The 20,783-nt window shown below is 42.6% G+C and overlaps 1 protein-coding gene across 2 annotated transcripts in view; it reads left to right on the top strand.

The window, feature by feature from the left end:
• Positions 1-20,783, top strand: part of CNTFR (ciliary neurotrophic factor receptor) — a 283,316-nt gene that overhangs the window by 116,190 nt on the left and 146,343 nt on the right. For both annotated transcript variants that reach the window (XM_072413594.1, XM_072413595.1), the window contains exon 3: positions 18,687-18,793. The gene's annotated coding sequence lies outside the window, so the exon portion shown is untranslated. The remainder of the gene's footprint in view (positions 1-18,686; positions 18,794-20,783) is intronic.

Raw genomic sequence — 20,783 nt, 5'->3', positions numbered from 1 at the left:
TAGCGGCGGTGGCGCGGTGCCCAGCGAGTGCAGCTAGTTTACATATTAAACTTGGAGTGAATGTGCCTAATCTGATTAGCGCTCGGCGGCCGGCGAAGTGACAGCTCTGAGCCAATAATAAGGAGAAGTGTGCGTCTTGTGAAATACAGGGGGGGGGCAGGTCAGCGTGTCCTGTCTGCGTGTAATTGGCGCTTGTTGCACTTTGCTGACTACAATGAATGGGAGTTTATCCTCATTAACCCTTTCCTGATTACCTGAGGACCTGAAGCTGATGGATCATTGCCAGGGCACAAAACTTTTGTCTGCTTGGCTATACTATGTACGTTTGTGACCATCATAGGCGAAAATCTAGCTGGCAGAACAGTGATGACCGCAGACTCCGGCTGCTGCTTTCTATGGTGAGGATGCAGCGGGACGACTCATGCTTGTCCCCTCTCCATAGAAGGAATTGCACTGCCAGCAAAGCTTTACTTCCAGAACATCAATATTTCTCTGATATTTGTCAACTGTCTGACAACAGCTCCTATCTCCCAACTCATATATTTCTTTTCCTATTTTTACTATCTATCCCTTCCTTTTCTTTTCATTTCTCTTTCCTTCCCTTTCTTTCCTTTATCCTTCTTCCCTTTTCTTTCCCTTTTCCTTTTCACGTTGTTCTATTTCTTTATCCTCGTTTCCTTTTTTCTTTCACTTTTCTTTCCTTACCTTTCTTTCCCTTGTTTTTCTCTTCCTTCCTTTCCTTTCTGTTTCCTTTTTCCTTTATCTTCTTTTCCTTTTCTATCAATCCTCCTTACCTCTTCCTATTCTTTCCCTTTCTCTTTTTCCTTTCCTTTTTTTCCCTTTTCCTTTCCCATTCATTCCTTTCCTTTATCCTCTTTTCCTTTTCTTTCCCTTTTCATTACTTCCCTTTCTGTCCCTTGTTTCCCTTTTCCTTCTTTTCCTTTTCTTTTTTTTTCTATTCCTTTTTTTTTCATTTCGCTTCTCCATTCCCCTTTATCTTCCTTTCCTCTTCCTATCCTTTCCCTTTCTCTTTCTTTTTCTTTCCCTTTTCCTTTCCAATTCGTTACTTTCCTTTATACTCTTTTCCTTTACCTTTTCTTCCCTTCCTTTTCTTTCTTTTCCATTTCCTTTCCAATTCGTTCCCTTCCTTTATCCTCTTTCCTTTTTCTTCCCTTCCCTTTCTGTCCCTTGTTTTCCTTTTCTTTCCCTTTTCCTTCCTTCCTTTTTTTTAATTCCTTTTTCTTTCCCTTTCCTTTTTCCTTTATCTTCCTTTCCTCTTCCTATCCTTTTTCTTCTTCCCTTCCCTTTCTTTCCCTTGTTTTCCTTTTCTTTCCCTTTCCCCTTTCCCTTCCTTTCCTTCCCGTCCTTTTCTTTCTTTTCCATTCACTTTTCTTTTCCTTTTTCCTTTTCCTTTATCTTTCTATTCCTTCCCATTTATTTACTTTTTTTTCTTTCCTTCCATACATACAATCTTTTTTCCTGTTTTCCTGTTATAAACGTTCAGAAATCCATGTAGTAGTTCTAGATCTATGTTGTTATTTACCAACAATGCCAACAAATCTTTTCTAGAAGATCGATATCTGATATTTTTCACCTATCGAAGCTCACCGTCTGTCTCCCAACTCCAGAGATTGCATAACATGTCCATATGTGGAAGGCCAGGCCAGCGGATGAATGCTGCGTTTTTGTACAAATGTAATATTGGAATGCTGGTCATGTAAAGAGCCCATAAAGACAACACCCCTGTTTTCCAGCCTGACCACATACGTGTGTTTGAAGAAAAGGATCATGTGATTTTTTGCATGTAGAGGTGCCTTGCAGCCATCATTGTGAAATGGGCCCTAAAGGTGCTTGACATTGCTGCATGTATGGCCAGGAAATAGGTTGGCATAATAGTTGAGCAATGTTTGCTATCATCAGATGAGCCCAGCTGCGACTTGCATGCCCGGAGCCCCCCTTTCTGCATTTTTAGAGGCACCCCAGCTCCTAGAGGAAGGTCACCCTGCAGATATCATATGAAACAATGCTGCATATGCTCCCACTTAGAGCATAATAGGCCAGTCCTTGGAGTGACCCCGATGGGGCGATGGTGCAGGGTGAGCTCTGTGCTAATCTCCGCACATCTGAATGTGGTTTTACATGATGACATGATGTATGGCCCACCGTGCACCCTGGGGGGGCCATAATGAGAATATGATAGCTTGCATTAGGGTGACTGGCTCTCTTATGTTTCTGAAAAACATTTATCGGCTTCTCTGTGTTCAGAATAAGCACAAAGATGGGATTGGGTTTCCCCTGTCCCATCAGTGCCCAGCCCAAAGATGTATCCCATGTCTTGGGTTACCCTGCGCAGAGCAAAGAATATTAACTCAACAGAAAAATCATATATCTGCCTATTAGATGTGGTGGCTGCAAGAGTTTTGTACCTTCAGGCTTTTCATTATTGCCTTTACTGCTTATTTATGTCATTCCCTTGCTTTTATTTCTCTCCTTTCCCTCCTTTTCTCCATTTTTTCCTTTTCTTATATTTCCTTTCCAGTTCTTAGCATTTCTTTCTGTTTCCCTTTCCTTCTTCCACTTTCCCTCTTTCTCCATTCTTTACTTACTTTTTCCTTTCCTTTCTTTTTCTTTCTTTCTTTCCTTTCTTTCCTTTCTTTCTTTCTTTCTTTCTTTCTTTCTTTCTTTCTTTCTTTCTTTCTTTCTTTCTTTCTTTCTTTCTTTCTTTCTTTCTTGTCCCCCTTACTTTCCTTTCTATTTCCTTCCTTCTCATCCTTTCCTGATCATTTTTTTTCATTCTTTCCTTTCCCTTTCCTTATCTCTTTCCCCTTGCTAGCTTTCTTTTTTTTTCCCTTTCCTTCTTTCACTTCCTCTTTCCTCTCCTTTATATTTCTAGTCTTTCCATACTCTTTCCTTTCCCCTGTCTTTTTTTACTTTCCTTTCTCTTTCCTTCCTTTGTATACTTTTTTTTCCATTCTTTCATTTCTCTTTAGTTTCCTGAACCTTTTTTTCTATTTGTTTTCCTTTTCTTTCCCCTTCTTTCCTTACTTTTTGTTTTTTTCTTACCATTTACTTTTCTTTCCCTTTTCCTTCCTTTCTATCCTTTCCCCTTCCTTTTTTCCTTTCTTTCCTTTGCCTTTCCTTTCTGGTTCCTTTTCATTTCTATTATTTTCCCTTTCCTTTCTTTCCCTTCTCTTTCCTTTCCTTTCATCCCTTCTTTCCTCTCTTCCTTTCCTTTCCCATAATAAACATTCGGAATTCCATGTACAATGCGTACTTATCCTCCATAACTTCTCCTGTAAAGTTTTCTGTCCAATCCATTGAGGTTTACTTCCATCCATGTGTGTATAATGCACCATCTCCCTCTCCGCGGCCTGGTTCCAGGCACCCTATTTATCAGATCTCTGTTCCTGTAGCATTGACGCGCCTCATGTATCAGGAAAAAACACAACGCGAAGGGAGCGTTACAATTGTTTGTCCGTGATAAATCCTTTTTTCTATTATTTTTACAGCATTTTGTGCCTGGGTGATGCTGATAAATCATTGCAGTTATTTATGAGGTTCTGCGGCGGGAGGAGGGCATCGCTGCGGAGCGCCGATACAGGCCGGATAAGGAGCCGTGCTCTGACAAGAAACATATAGCATCACCTTGTACAATATTAGATAAGAGGGGGATAATGTATACAGATGTGGCACATTTTCAGAAAGTGATCTGGTGACTTCAATCTAAGTTCGGAAAATAACTTTACAGGCAGAGAAAGTAAACTTGAGAGGTGTCAGGCATTGTAATCCTTCATTTGTTGGGGGAAATGCAGGGAATTAGAAATGGGGGTTATAAAAAACGTAGAATTAGAAGAGAAACCAGTGAAGATTATATTTTTATTTAAACATGAATGTGCCATTGAAGTCTCAATAATGATTCCAAAATTAACAAGAATGGCCGCTTGATGATCCGGGTAGTTTAGCTGTAATTTTCCAGTTACACCAACCTCAGGGTGGTTCTTTTTCAGAATATGGGCACTGTGTAGAATTACCTAAATTAAAATTAATTTTAGATCAACAGTGGATGGGCAGAAAGGTGGGAAAGCTTAGGCAGAGCTCGAATGCTTCTTGGTCTTGGTCCGTGATGGTCTTTAGCAGGTTTTGTGCTTCTTATGGACCAAGGTGGCATCTTGGCATCTAAAGTGGTCCCTGTGTCAATGCCTCCTTTAGCCAATAATTCTCCAGCCCATTTTGGGGAATAGCAATCAAGGTCAAGGTATCTCAGTAGGCCTGCATCTTGTGGTGGCCTTCTAGAAGAAGAAACTTCTCCAACAAGCAATGCCTTATGGCCAAATAGTGGAAAACACAACATGGATTGCTTCATTATGGGCAGAAACCAAAAACAGTTGTCCCAAATATTTATCCTGACATCATCTCACACCACTAGGACAAGATCCTCCATTTATTTGGTGTGCCTCTAAATATTCATAGCTCAACTAGCATGTATCAGAGTCACAGATTAGGTGCACTTACACAGGTAACATTTTGGCTAGTTGCAGATCACATCATTGGCACGTTCTACACATAGCAGGGTCCCTAAGCATTGGTGAATGCACATCTTGACACCTTTTGCTAACTGTTATTCTTACCTGCAGCACAGTTACCATGTAACATCATTTTGGGGTTGGAAGGATGAGACTAAAGCTATGCACATGCTGGATAATTGTTGTACGTGCTGAATGTTTGTATTCAGCAGGAAAAAATCTAGCACGCGTAAAGCGTTTGCCCCGATGTTGTTTAGCAATCTGTTATGGTGTATCGCAAAACCATTGACCGGGGATGACATTGTCTATGGAGGAGGATGCAGTGTTCCGCCTTCTGTTTGTCCTCCTCCCTTCCCTCTCCATAGAACTAAACAGTGCTGTGTGTACAATGCTCACCGAAACCATCACGAAATATCATTTTCAGCATCAGAACTTTGATGTCTGTATGTAGCCTAATGCAAGACAGAAGATAGTCATACACAAAGCACCACTGAGGTTGTCTAGAATCAATTGTCAAGAGCAGTGTTTTTCAATCAGGGGTTGAGCAATGAGCAAATTGTGCCCTTTGGGTCAATTGAACTGATCGTTTTGACTATCTGTAAGGGTGACATTCTTCCCAATGGCCAGCAATGTCAGATGAATTCTTCCTACTGCCCCCCACACTAATATATTGTGATCTGTGGATATAGTAATTAGAGAACGGGGTTTCCTGAGGACCTAATAGTTATTTCAAGGATTCCCAAATGTTGGAAAGGTTGGGAAATACTGGTCTAGAACATATTTGGATAGGTCCATGAGGCATGCTCCATGGCATTTAAGGGAAGTCAAGTGTAATTCTTGAAGGGGAGAATACATATTCCATTGTTCTATTGGCCATGATCTGCCAACTTTGGTGCAGCAAAAATTCTTTCAGTCCACTCTGAACCAGGATTTTTTTTTGATAAACCAGCCCTTTAATTGAAACATGAAAGAGGATATACCCTGAACAGACAAATTACCTAAGTTGTCTGGTTTCACAGTTAAATTCTCCTTTACAATATGTCTTGCGTTATATCTCATGTTTTATTGAGCCACCAACGTTAAACGAGAGCTGACAATACCCCCATGTTGAAAATTATAACTAGCATTAGTGGTAATAACTTTTATGAAGAGAATAACGACCTATTTCATTACTGAGCGGTAAAACGTTGAAGCTCGGGAGACCGCAGTTTTAAGGGCCAATCCACTTTTTGGTTCACCGTAAAATTGAATGTATAAGTTGACATACGGAATCTATATGTTCATTCCTGACATTACCAGTAACAATCCCTCAGCTCGGGATTCTGGCAAACACATTCCAAAATCTCGTGTTGGCTTCCAGACAGATAGACAGAAGGAGAAGGTCTATCTAGGTGAGTTGTTCCTCCATATGGTTTCACTGTACGATTATCCCCCCGTGGTCTCCCTAACAATGATCTCATTTAATGCTTTTTCCTCTCTGGCTTATACATTCCTCCTATCTGTGACGGCCTTTCACAAAAATTGGATTCTTCACAACTTTTGGCACCTTTTATTGGACCAACATGAAATCTCACACTGAGATGAGTTTCTATGAGGTTTCCAGGCCTTCTAGGACAGATTCCTCTGAAAACGTTTACAATGTTTGTCTAGTTTCTTTATCTGCTTCTCGAACCAGGGCAGGGATTCCCACCTCTAAAATGAGCCTGGGGTTCAGGCCAAGTTTTATGGTTCGGTGGCTTCACGTTGGACAAGCTTGAGGGTCCGCATAATTAATCTCACATTTTATAAAGTGCTTGTGTCCCGGGGCTTCGTACTTTCTGTACTCAAATTATTGGATGTGATCTTCTTAAAGGGAACTTGTCAGGAAAACCATTACTAGGAGATGAGTATCTAAATCAGTGGCTAGGGGTTGTGAGCTCATCCTGGAACAAGATGCTAGTTTTGGTGCTCAGTAGCATTCAATGCCAACATTTTTTGGCAATTGATTTTGGGCTATGGGGGATCTCAGGACAAAAACATATTATTCACAGGTGTATTAGTTCTGTTTTGGTTTGATGTTGTGATATATTTCTTTATTTTTTATTTCTTTCATTTTTAGTAGCGTATTACTTTATTCTCCTGGTAAAAAGTTTTTTGCTGCCCAAGTCATGGCACCAAAGTTTCACTTTGTTTCTCCTGCATCAAAAACTAACTTATTGCCTGCAGCACCTTGCTAACCATGTGTTGTGCGTGTAGATAGAAACCTTATAAATAATATACTCATATATTCAATTTCACCTACCTGCTCTCGGATATCAAACTGGTCAGGGGGGCAAATAATAATGAAAATACCCCATAAGTACACAGTTAATGGGTACAGAGCAAACTGCTGTTGTGCCCCCAGGAGTGGAAAACCATACTGAGGGCAATCAGATTTGTATACAGCTCTGGCTGTAGCTTGAATCTCCAAAGATGTCCAAAACCGACATGCCGCTCTTACAAACCGTGCCACAATCTGCCATCGCCATATGCAAAAAAAAAAAAAAAAAATTCAATGGACACACATGAATGAAAACGCAGCAGAATGCTGTGGCTCACCCCAGGTCTGAAATGGCCCATAGTGTCTGATTCATAGAAGAGGGGTCTGTATACAACAAAGAGAACTGGAAGCAATAGGCCTGATTTATTAAAGCTCTCCAAGGCTGGAGAGTATACACTTTCATCAGTGAAGCTGGGTGATCCAGCAAACCTGGAATGGATTTCCTAAAATTCATTAGCTATTTGTTCGCAAATGTTTTCAATACTGGACCAGATCCATTCCAGGTTTGCTGAATCACCCAGCTTCACTGATGAAAGTGTATCCTCTCCAGCCTTGGAGAGCTTTAATAAATCAGGCGCAATGTAATGTGCAGCACGGATATGACAAATAAAGTAGAACTAAAGTTCTGATCAGGAAGGGTTTTATTGCAGAAAGAGACGGGTGAAGTCCATCTGCAATATATATTCTTACCTCCCTAAACGTGGGTTTCTGGGAACAAAGCTGAGCTGCGCATGTGCAGCATTGGCTTTGGATGCCAGGAAAACCCACCAATCCCGGCTTCCCTTGTGTGTGCCGGGGATGCATGAACTTCTGTGCACCTGCTTGGGAGTTTCATCATCCTGGCCAGGCCAATCAAGATGGCCAAAGATTGTCTTCGGGAAGAAGAAGAGAAGGAAGATGGTGACGCCCTGCGATGACGTGCGGATAGGTGAATCGCATGGCTTTAGTTCTCAGATCAATGGATATTTTTTGCATTAATGGAAGATACAACAAACCTTTCTATTGCACATTTAACAAACCAAAAGGGAGCAAATATGAGAAATTCATTGTTAGGGTTTACATGCTGTTTCTCCATCTGCAGTCCCCCCACCTCCCACCACAACTCACAAACCCCCTTTAAACGTCTCTCATTTCAGAACTTTCAGCATTTTAGGGTCTGACATTTCCTGGGCCTTTTTTTTTTTTTTTTTTTACGGCATCATTATAATTCACATTTCTATGAATAAAATCAAATAAATCTTATTTCAGCTTCTTCTATTTTGGTTTTATCCGATTCTTCATTTGCAGAGGACCATAAAACCAGCCAAACAGCCCCATTTTCAGGAAGGCCAAGCTCCGCATAATGTTCATAAGCTGAAGTTATGGGGGGAGGGGGGTGATGGAGCGGAGCATAGCAAAGGGGCCTCATTTCACGGTCTGGTAATGTTAACGATGCCGCTGAATACCGAGCACCAGATCAGTCAGACTCGGATTGACATTTTTAGAGGAAATTGTAGAGAATTATTTTTGATATAATAGGAAGCTAAATTTGTATATATTTTGACATTTTATATTATGAAAAATATTCAGCATGTAACAGAAATACCATCAATTACCCTCATTGCAAGTCATAGCACCCAGTAGGTTGCTCTGTATACCCGTGACCTATTTTCCTTTTAGGAGCAATAATTGTCAGCAGGTGCTTGCTGGGATGGTGATCCCTAACACAAAATGAGCTGAAACACCAATAAGTTAATAGAACATCATTCCATAGGGGGGAAGCTCAGCCAACCAATCAGCGCAGAACATTTTCTTACCAAGTTTTTCCTTCTAGGTAGCATGCTTGGGAAGGGAGGTGCCAGACAAAAGTTGCCCCTAACAATGTGTAATCATACAAGCCAGATTACCAACGTTACCAGATTTCTGGTATTTGATTTGTTTCTTTTTTTTTTGTTTAATGGATTCAATCTCTTCTGCATCACCATGCCCATGCCATTCTTCAATCGGCTCTGTAATTGGTTGAGGTTCTTCTAAAAGATGGCCTAATTATAGTAAAAATTTAAATATTTGAGAATTGCTATTGGACATTTACAGGTGAATCTGTGAGTGTTTGCAGAAGGGCAGGAAAAATGTTGGGCAGTTCCGAGACCCAAATGGCGACCCTTCACTTTAGCAACTTGCTTATGACCTAGAAATGGCCAAGTAGAGCAATAAAGCTTGGTCTGTATTCTGCCCCAGCCCATGAATGGGTAGGGAAGGAGCAGCAGTATGCTGGTGATGTTTGCACCTTGTCCTATTAGCACCTGCAATGCTGCAAGCTTCATTATCCAATATCGCCAATTGAAAAGTTGAGGAAAAATGTGGATTGGAATCACAGTGCACCATCAATGGAGCACTATTGGTCCCACCGACACCAATGATAGGGTACTACTCCTTCCACCAATATCACCAATAGGGCACAATTCCTCCCACCAATACCAATGATAGGGTATTATTCCTTCCACCAATACCACCAATGGGGCACAATTCCTCCCACTGATACCAATGATAGGGTATAATTCTTTCCACTAATACCACCAATGGAATACCACCAATGGGGCACAATTCCTCCCACTGATACCAATAATAGGGTATTATTCTTTCCACTAATACCACCAATGGGGTACAATTCCTCCCACTGACTTCAAAACCAGGTCATTATTACTTTTTGGTAAACAAAATCAAAAACTCTCAGCATTGCTGATGCCTACGTAATGAAAAGCCTTTATAGAATGGCTTCTTCCAAATGATATTTGCCCGCTAAAGGTTTTTTTTTATACCATCACCAGACCAGCGCTTCCATCTTGATGGATATGAGTCTAAGCACAACTCCCATTAACTCTGTATGAACCCACTGACATTCCAGAAATGAAGCTGTGACCTGCCGTGGATGACTGAGCGTGTTGTGATGAGGTCCAACACCATTTCAAGCTTGGTGACCTGACGTGAGTAATATAGAAGTCGCCTCAGTGGCTGCAATTGCTGACAGCAACAGACTTGGTAAAGGACCTTCATGGAATCCCTGAGGTGGCGATCCGCGACCTTGGACCAGTCATTCACTCTCGCTGTGTCCCCGCTGAAGAAGTCATTTGTCACCTTGGCTGAAAAGATGTCACGATTAATAAAGAACTTGCTGGACGAGGCAGAGTCACGGGACCTAAAATTCAATAACTGTGCCCAACTTTGCGAGACCCGGTACAAAGAATTCAATAAGTACAATCTTAAAATGCTGGGCCAGTTCCTGTACATGATTAGCAACTAAAGTCAACTTTAGAGTTTTAAAAAAATAATTCTGGGATATACCGCAATGTCTTTGCACCATAGAAAATGCAAAAAGTGCCAAATTGTTACAAATGCCAGCCTAATAATTTTTAAATGTTATAGCATGGACCTGTTTGGTATTGTTATCAGTAGCTTCCATATCTGACCTGCTTCTTTATAGTGCAACATTGCAGGTTCTAAAGCCATGGCCCCGGGCTATAGTCTTTTTGATTGCCTTTAACTAGCCCTTGGAGCATAACTCCATTATTGTTTCCAGTGACACCAGTGATGGGGTATTTCTCCTTCCACCAATACCATCAATGGTGCACTATTCCTCCCACCAACACTAGTGAAAGGGCATTGTTCCTCCCACCAATACCAACAATGGGGTACAATTCCTCCCGCCCACACCAAACTTGGGGCACTTTCCAATGACACCAATGATGGGGTACTTCTCTTTCCACCCAACAATGGGGCACAATTCCTCTTTCTGAAACCAAACCTGGGACACTCTTCTTTCCAGTGAGTGTAATGATGGGGCACTTCTCCTTCCACCAAGACCAATAATGGGGCAAAATTGCTACCACTAACACCTAAAAATAGGTCACACTTCTTCCCACTGACACCAAAAGTTTTCACTATTCTTTCCACTTATGATGGGGCAAAATTTCTTTCCCTGACACCAATGACAGGCCACTATTTCTTCCACCAATACCAACAATGGGGCATAATTGCTTCCACTAATACCAAGGATGGGATACAATTCTTCCCACTAACACCTAAAAATTGGGTGCAATTTTTCCCACAGACACCAACAATGGGGCATTATACCCCCCAACAATGGGCAGTATTTCCTCTTCCACTAACTATAAGCAGTAGATTGTTGTTTCACCCTCACCACTGGCATTGTTTACCCCCACTGGTCATAAATATAGCCCCTGAAGTCCAAATTGCTGAAAACTGACCCTCAGATAACTTAGCCTTATACAAATAGAAACAATCTTTCATGATCATTTCCAGTGACTGCCAAATGAACGAGCGCTGTACATACAGAGTTATCCTTTTCTATGGAGAAGTGAGGGGGAAGGATGAGCAGACGGCACCCCGCTATGCTCAACCCCATGCATATGTCCAGCAGTAGTTCCCGATCCGTCGTACTTCACTCTATTAGGGCAGATGAATTACGTTGGGGGCCTTCTTTACACAAATCAGATTTTCACCCAAGACAAGCAGACCGTTCATCTTAGATAATATTCACCTGATGTGTACAAAGCTTAAGTTGTCCTGTTTTAAGCCCAAATCTATTTTCAATGAAGATCACAAACCTACTAAAAAGGTTCCCTCCCTCTCCACACCCACTGTGTAAGGATCACTCATTGGAGCCCTAAAGCCCCACTTTTTACCCCATATGAAGTCCCAAAAAGAAAAAGCATCTCTGGCTGCAATACTCACCTTTGATCCAAAATAATTCCTTGTAGTAGCACTTCTATGATTCTGGGTTGAATTACTACTGATGAAGGGCTGTAGGTGCACAGCTTCCTGCTGTGCTTGCTATCTGGGTGCTGTCACATGGGGTGGCGGTTGGGGAAGGGGCAGGGCACGTGACCCTAACAATGTCAACCAAAAATGTCATTTTTTTCTGCATTTTTGTTGGAACTGCAGCAGCGATTGTAACGATGAAAAGAACCAGTGACAATAATTTATAATACTTTCACTTAAAGCGCGGCACGGCAGTATAACATTCCGATGACAGATTGTATTTTTTAGATTCTGTCTGCCCAATAATTCTAGAAATGTTATGGAGTCTCAGAGGCCATTTTCCAGCTGTGACTTATTCATTGTCTGATGTGTCACAAATATCTTTGTTTGAAAACAGCCAAATCATACACAAACCATCAATAGCTTCCCATGATTTGTGTTTGGCGCAAATCCCAGCAGTGCCGACGGATGCCGCCAAGACACAAGTACACCTCTCGCTCTAAGCTAGGCACAGGTTCATTTCGAAAATTGGTATTGGATTGGGCCACACGGGGAGTTTCAAATGTTGGCCCTTTAGATTGATGTCCTCAATCCAAATATTGTGGATGATCAAAGCTGAACTCCAGGCACAAACCTAATAAAACGTGTGAAATGTGTGGATGTGGGGGTATTTCACCTGCCAAAGGATCTGGAATGTAGTTTAGCAAGTCTTGTGGTTCAGGGATCTCATCCGGAGGTACCATAAGAGCACAATTGCAGTCTTTTCCCTATTAATATATAGCACCATCATATTACTCAGCGCTGTACAAAGTCCATAGTTGTGTCACTAGCTGTCCTTCAAAGGGGCTCACAATCTAATGTCCCTACCATAATCATATGTCATTAATGTAGTCTAAGGTCAATTTTAGGGGGAAGCCAATTAACCTAACTGCATGTTTTTGGGATGTGGGAGGAAACCCACGCAGACACGGGGAGAACAGGCAAACTCCATGCAGATAGTGTCCTGGCTGGGATTTGAAGCCAGGATCTAGTGCTGCAAAGCCCAGAGTGCTAACCCCTGAGCCACCATGCTGTCCTAGCCCTTTTTGCCTTGGTGCCCCTTTTAGCTGGTAACCACCCAAAAACAGCCAGTTGGTTAATGAAAAGTCCTGAGTGGTGTGCCCAGCTAAAAGGGGGGAAAGACTGCAACTGTGCTCCATTTTTTTGGCAGTTACAATAGAGGCCCTGCACCCTTCTTCAGCTTCTTCCCAACCAAGTTAAAAAAAATTTCGGGGGAGAATAGTGAATTGTGACACCATTGTGACCCCATAATAGGAAGGACCTTCATATCAAGATCACCTGTTTTATGGAAAGGCACAGATTTTACAACTTTTTCTTTACGAGATTTTAGTGATTGGGTTAGATTTGATATAATAACACATCGACCCAATCCGTGCTTCCACCTTTCTGGCCTTGACCGTACGGTGAGCCTCTAATTGTCCATCTGCCACAATCTTATCATTACCGGCTCCCGTTGTTTAAAGCTCGCAATCTTCCGCTAATTAGGGGATCTGGGGAATCAGTAATGCCTGAAATTTTGAGACCGCTCATATGTAAAAAATGTGATTATCACGGGCGCCGTCTGGTGAAGAGAACACCTATTGGTAGCACGAGGCCCAGACAATTGCTGGACATATGGCGATGTGGTTCTGGGGTCACTGCTCCCGGGCTGTGCTGGATCCATGCTCATGGTAGCTGCACCGGAGGCATGAGACGCGCTGGCCTACACATTGCAAATGGATTGTAAGAGGATGACAATGCAATAAAACTTTGAATATTCCCATTTTCTCAACTTTTCTGATCCACCAGTCCAATATATATACTAAGTATAAGAAAAAAATACAATTGCAGCCATTGCATTGAACTAAATATCAATAGGAAATCCTATAATTATCAGATCTTCTATATATCTGAGAAAAGTCATATTAAGAGAACCTGTCATGGTTGGGTTTTAAGCAGGTATCTCTGTATTTGGGAGTTTGGGGTCATTTTCAACCTCTGTAATGGTTGCTGCCATAGAACAATGGGCTAAAGCTCTGTTAGGCATTTATTGCTGCCCCTGGGCTGATTTCTCCCTCAGTTATTATTATCATTGACTACATTGCCAGTGGATGACTCTATGGTTATTGGATTGACCTGGGTTGTGTTGCCATTCTTTTGATATGTGGCACTTGTCTGAAAGGCACATTTGGGTTTGGATGGCCCGTAATTGGAGTATAAATGCCGTCCCAGAGCCAGAGGGCTCCCAGCTTAAGTAAAATACTAGAGAGGGATAGGTTTGCAGATATCACGTCCAAGATGGCGGCATCCATCACCAGTCTCCGGCTGTGTCCACACAAGGGAGGAATAAGTAAACATTGTATGAAAAGTCTGTTCTTGGGTCTCCTTAAAGTCCACCTATTTCCCATTGTTCCTCCATTGCCTTGTTTTTCCAACCACCTCTAAAAGGTATTCGAGTCTCTTGCGCCCCATCCGGTGCGTCATTGTGGCCCTCGTGTTGCAGAATCACTTTTCTTGCCGAGGAGTTCTTCAGCCGTCATTCAGTTTAACAAGCTTTTGGACTGATTGATGTGGAGATGTCGCCTTTCTTAAGCACACAGTCAGTTCCCTCTTGAAGGTCTCTCAGCTTTAAGATGGTGTGATAAACAGCGCGAGAGGCGAAAATCTCATGGGCGATTAATAACAATGATGGCTGGTGCCATTAAATGGGAGAAGAGGGGGGGTGCAGGGAGACGTGAACCTGCCGAGTGATGTATCAGCCGCGTGCGGAGAGCAGAGCTGTCCTTCCGTGATAACAAGGCGCGCTTCATCCTCGCTTATCGCCTCTTCTGACAAGAGCTTTTGTCTCCGGTGTCAGAAGCTGTTCAAGGCGCTCATCGAGCTTTATGAATATATCGCTCACCTGACGCAGTGACATCCAGGGCCAAAACCGCCAAATTCCTCTCTGGGTTGTCCGTCATGTCGCGTCAATCTCCCTCTGGAGGATCCATCAACGTCCGACGTGCACTTATCTCACCTCCGTCACCGTCTCTTTTATCACTTTCATCTTTTCGACTTTCAAATTGCAATTCAAGCGCAGAATGAACATCATCATCTATTGGCGGACAATATTATTATTATTATTTGTTTTATTCGTTGTCATCCATTGATAAGCTGTCAGGGAGCAGTGGAGGAAGCAGTGCTGGGTCAGTTAGCCGGTTTATAAGGATATGTTCACATTGACCATGAGATTGCGGTACATTTACTGCTTCCTTATGCCAGGGAACCACTACCTCTGGGGAGGTGCTAGATATAGTATTTTCTGGTGGCAGCTCCATGGAGAATGAATGGGGGGAACAGTGAGTTGTACGTCGGACAGCCATCAGCATACAGATGTTGAATCTTTAAGAACGAGCACTGGGGCATAAGTGACCGAGCAGCTGGCAGGGTGCAGGCCATTGAGAGCCGCATGGGATTGCTTGAACCCCAAGCAGGTCTGAACCAGCCAGAAGACTGGGAATCTGGATAATGTTGGAGGTGGAGGAATCACAGAACCACATAATAAATGAAGCAGAAGCAGGGCGATCCTTGCACTTAAAGTCTTCAGGTACAGCTTCCCCTCCAGCAAAGAGAACAGTAACGGCACGGCAGTGAAATCAGATCTCACATCAAATTTAGAATGTGTCTTGCCCTATAGTGAAGAAAGAGGAAGCAATGCTGTAACAGTAAGCTGTTTATAAAGCTATGTTCACACTGGCGGTGGGGTTGTGGTGCGTTTACAGCCAGGGAACCATTACCTCCGGGGAGAGGCTACATGTAGCTTCCTCTGGTGGCAGTGAGTAGTACATTTAACAGCCACCACATGTTCTCTTTAAGAACCAGTGCTGGAGTGTGTTGGACGGAGTGCCAAGCAAGGTGCCAGTACTGGGTAGCCATGCGGGATTGCACAATTCCGAAGCAGGCCTGATTCTGGCGTATGGTGGCAGTGTGTCTCTTGGTAAATAGTGGAGGAAGCAGCAGTGTTCTATGGGTTATCTGTTTAGAAGATGAGAAAGTATCTTGCCATATAGTGAAGGAGGAAAAGGCAGTGCTGTTTCCTCATTCTGTCCCTAGGGAGGCGCAAAATGTAACTTCTACCAGCAGCAGCCCCAAAGAATGAATAGGGGCAGCAGTGAGTGCTATCTTTGACAGCCATTAGCATGCAGCTGCGCTGCAAGAAACCAACCTAGGTGCCAGCCATAGGGAGCCGCAGGAGATTGCTCAGTACCAAAGCACATCCAAACCGCCCCTACAGTGTCAGTTTGTGTCTTGTCACATAGTGGAGGAGGAAGCAGTGCCTGCTTAGAGTTGGACAGGTCATTACTTTGCCTGTAACAGATGAAATTGCTTTTAGCACAGATGAAGTTGCTTGTAGTTGCTTTAGCCCACTGAAATGATTGCCCTCTTTTTAAAATGAGTGACAAGCAAGTTAAATCTCTCGGTAGCCATTGCCCCTATGCCTGACACCAGGGTGACCCCATATTCCTCCCCATATCCTATGCAGGATAATAAAGTGCATACATTGTTTCCATTCATACATTTCAGCAGATGTAATTTGCCGCTTTTTAATGCGTCTTTTTTTAGCTCGTTACAGTCGTATATTTTTTTTAGCTCGCAGAACACACAAGATTTGGCACGGGTTAACATCGCAGTTTGGAAACAAAAAGATTTTCCAGACGTATCAAATATTGATGACATATTTGTATAAATAAAAGAAGAACAAGGCTCTGGAAATAGTTGTGCGAAGTGTAACAATATGCGTGGTTGCAGCCTGCATAAAATATCTTAATAGCCAGCGTATTAGTCCCCCGGGAAGGACGGCTTTGAGAAGGTGGACGTTGGACGCCGTCCTGAAAGCAATTATTAACGCAGGTTGCGAGCGTTGTGTACGGTAACTCAGCAACGTTTTGGCGCGATGCAATGCCTTTTATTAAACAATACTACAAGTGTTTGATTGTGAGTTCACAGGATGCAAAACAGCGCCAAATCCTCACTGCAACACCCCGTCTTCCAGAATAGGAGATTTTCATATATGGGAAGTGGGGGTCCCACTCAAAGAGCACCTGTGTTGTGGAAGTCACAGCCAAAAAAGGCAAAAGGAGGGGCAAGGGTGAGTTGCTAGTGTTGCCTATAGCTGATCGCTACCCCAATACTTGCTTTTATGGGTCAGATCTGCTACCCTGGTGACTGTGGAACTGATATTTGGGTAATGATATAGTTGGGGAAAGCACAGATCCACACAATGAAGCAGAAGCAAGGAGGTCCTTGCATTGCAGCTCCCCAGGTACGGCTTCCTCTCCAGCAAAGAGAACAGTTAATTGCACTGTTGCAGTGACATCAGAGAGAGACCAGCAGGGGGTGCAGTACATTGGAGGATTTCATGCTGTGGGTAGAAATCTACATAGAATGAGGCTACAGAATGTTGTGTTTAGGCACAGAAATCTCCCACTTTAAAATAAATTGTCAATATTTCTAAATATTCCATATAAGGTAGCATTTTTCTCATTTTTAGGTAAAAAAAAAAGTGTACCTGTCTTACAACTAAATGTATTTTATTGATAATAGTTACTGTATGTGTTATATAACATTGTGGAAAAGTAACCAAAATGATTGAAAGTATCCCCAACATAGAGCTGAAGTCTGGTAATATCTATGATCTTTGCTCATGCTCATTGACTTGAGCCAACATCCCACAATGCACTGCACTGAGAGATGTCAAGATTGTCCAGTGGTCACCTGGCTTTAATGATTCTTAGACAGCCATACATGCTTCATGGCCAACATAGAGATGTAAATACACATTAATGGGGTGCTATTGGGAGACTGTTACATTTGGGTACTTGGTGAGTATTTTATCTATTGGAAATGCAATGGACTGATAGAGCTGCTGGGGTGCTTTATAACGTTTTGGACAACATTATCTTGTTTTTTATTTCTTTACATCATCATCCTCTTCACTGCAGTTTTAGCCCTCTGAAAACATTGTATGTGCAATATCTCAGCATCTACGATTTACATTGATCCCGGATGAGCCCCCACGTTTCACCTGTCTGGGTGTGGCTCTTGGACACTGTAGAACTTGTGGTGCTTTATGTGACCAAAATTATATATATATATATATATATATATATATATATATATATATAACCACTGGTTCAGGCCAATCAATTGCAATATAATATGACACAAAGGAGCAGAACTCAAAAATCAGGGCAGAACAAGCTTGTTAAATGGCTTACATTGTGTGCTGGGTCCGGGGTTTGAAGGGGTTCTGCATGAAGTTTGCATGTTCTCCCAAAGTCATGCTGCTAGATTAACCCCCTTCATGACCCAGGATATTTTTTACCTTACTTTGGTAAGGAATCCATCAAGGAGACTTGAAATGTGCATGCTCTAGAGGTCACACATGAACATGTGGTTACACATTCATGAACCTGCTGAACAATAGGGGGCCTGTTGTAGCAACTTTTGAAAAATTAAGGGCGTGAATCTGCAATTTCTGGTCTTTTTTAAGCTTTTGTAAAGTAAGAATAATTTACAACCTTTTCCTGCAAAACCTCAACACCCCCTACCGAGTTATTGACATTGGAAGACACACAATGTGGACCTGTATGTAAAAAGGGCGCCAAGTTTACTGCCCATAAATATCTGCCCAAAAGATTCATCAGTTTCCATGCCATGGCAACCTTTTTGTATTATTTTTAATGATAATCTCTTCCAAGTAATCACAGAAATTAGTCATCCGCAACATTTTAATCACGCCGTGTATATACACAAAGTCAGCAGAGATGTTATGCTGCGTTGGTAAAAGTCGTGTTTTTATTTCTCTTCTAAATGATGACTGATCACTCTCATATGTCTGGATAGTAACCGCCAGCCTTCAATGTCCTTTCCATAGCTCCTCATCCCGCCCCGGTACCCCGCTGTGCTGGAAGAGCGCACTCTGGCTCTCCGCTGTTTTGTTGAGCATTCAGATGTGAGAATTGGCCACAATGGTTTCATTCCAGGTGCAAACTTTTAATTCTTTTTTTTTTTTATTCTTTCTGCAGAGTTCGGCAGCTGCGGTGCTGTTTATTCGACCTCCCCGTTGGGTACTTACGTGGATAGCTGTGCGCGGTTCATGAACGGACACCGGGGTAACGCTTATTGACACAAGGTATGTAGCCTCAGGATCACCTTCACTTATTTATTTTTCTGCCTTTCTGTTAAAGGAAACATGCAGTGAGAATAATAGAATCCAGGCTGCTGATGAATTCGGGTTCTATGGGTGTCAAGCCTATCCAATGGCTTCAATGATTTAAGGGTTAGGTTAAAGTTGAACTCCAGGCAGATATAAAATACTGACAATAATAAAGACCTATATTTGTCCCAAAATAAATTCCATTACTTTTATTAAACTTTATATATATAGCACAAACATATAATGCAGTGCTGTACAATAAATAGGGGTTGCAGATGACAGACAGACACAAGCAATAGCACAGGAGGAGGAGAGGACCCTGCCCCGAAGAGCTTACAATCTTAGATATAGAACTATAATTTCCTACATTTGACTTGATATCAGTCTGTTGAAATCCCAAAGCACATAGTGGGAGAAGGATGGTGCAGTACAAGGAGCCAATCAGTGCAAGGAACATCCTCATGGGAGGGGAAAAAAGAGAGAGAAGAGCTCACTGTCCAGTCACATTCTAGGGGAGGGATAAGAGCCAATCAGTGCAAGGAACATCCTCATGGGAGGGGAAAAAAGAGAGAGAAGAGCTCACTGTCCAGTCACATTCTAGGGGAGGGATAAGACCTATAGGAGTTACTGAATTGCAGCAGAGGGAAAGGCAAAGCATAGTACAAGGGCCAATCAGTGCAAGGTACATCCTCATGGGTGGAGAAAGTAGGGAAAGAAGAGCTCACTGTCCAGTCACATTCTAGGGGAGGGATAAGACCTAAAATATAAGAGAGGGCACATTACAAGGAGCCAATCAATGCTAGGAACATCCTCATGGGAGGAGAAAGTAGGGAGAGATGATCTCATTGTCCAGTCACAGTCTAGGGGAGGGGCAAGACCTATAAGTGTTTGAATTGGGGCAAAGGGAGAGGAAGGGCTCAGTACAAAGAGCTAATCAGTGCAAGGCACATCCTCATGGGAGGATAAATTAGATGAGCTCACTGTCCAGTCACAGTCCAGGGGAGGGGTAATACCTAGAAGTGGTAATGACAGACAGGGTTGTCCTTTGGTCCTGAGCAGTTTAAATCTCCAGGCTGGATGGGCAGAAATACATATTTGGTCTCTGTACAGAGGAGCTGACACTCTAATGTCCCCCTACAGTCACACACTATTATTATACATTTATATAGCTCTCACATATACCACAGTGCTGTACAGAATACACGGAGCCAGTCCTATCAGCCTATACAGCAGGAGCCCAGCATATCTGCACAATTGCCCCGGTCTGGGTATATTTAATACCTATAGGCCCTCATTAATGCAGCATTGCCGGATTTGTATGTTGATACATAGCAGTAACAATAGTCAGCCATATCACTGCCATTGATTTGAACACAAAGCAGCCTCTGTAGGGAATTATTGCTGGCTGGGTCCTTTGATCATTGTTACATTTTTCTTCCAATGTATAAAAGTTTGACATGGAGAGGTACAATGTCAGTGTTCAATATGAAGAAAAGGAACTGGTGAGAGGAATATGTGAAGTATCATAATGAGCACAGAAAGATGTTCTCATGTCTTCCTGCTCATATACTGCAACCGGGCTGGGCACAATGGGCGTCCCTGGAGCTGATCACACTGACCTCCAACTGGTGATCACTGACCGTGGTCAGCAACCCTCCCCCCATAAAATCTAAATGGCCAGTTCACCTAGAAGTAATATCTTAGGTATAGGTAGAGCTTGGTGGTCAGCTCCTGACTTCTTGTAGTCTGACTTCTTGAAATCCCCCGCTTCCATTTCCATGTTTGATGTTCCTGCTAACCTTTGCTGGGAACTTGGCTTAGAATTGGGTGGGAAGCGCTCATAATGGGCACAGCAGGTATATAGATCCAAGAACTCCATTTAGGGATTGGAGGGACCCTACATAATGGGTAAAAATGTACCCAGAAAATCAGTGCAGGGATGGGGGGAGCTCTACATAATGGGCAC

This window comes from Pyxicephalus adspersus, chromosome 6, assembly GCF_032062135.1.
Source record: "Pyxicephalus adspersus chromosome 6, UCB_Pads_2.0, whole genome shotgun sequence".
NCBI lineage: Eukaryota > Metazoa > Chordata > Amphibia > Anura > Pyxicephalidae > Pyxicephalus > Pyxicephalus adspersus.
This window is presented reverse-complemented; position numbering and strand designations above follow the sequence as displayed.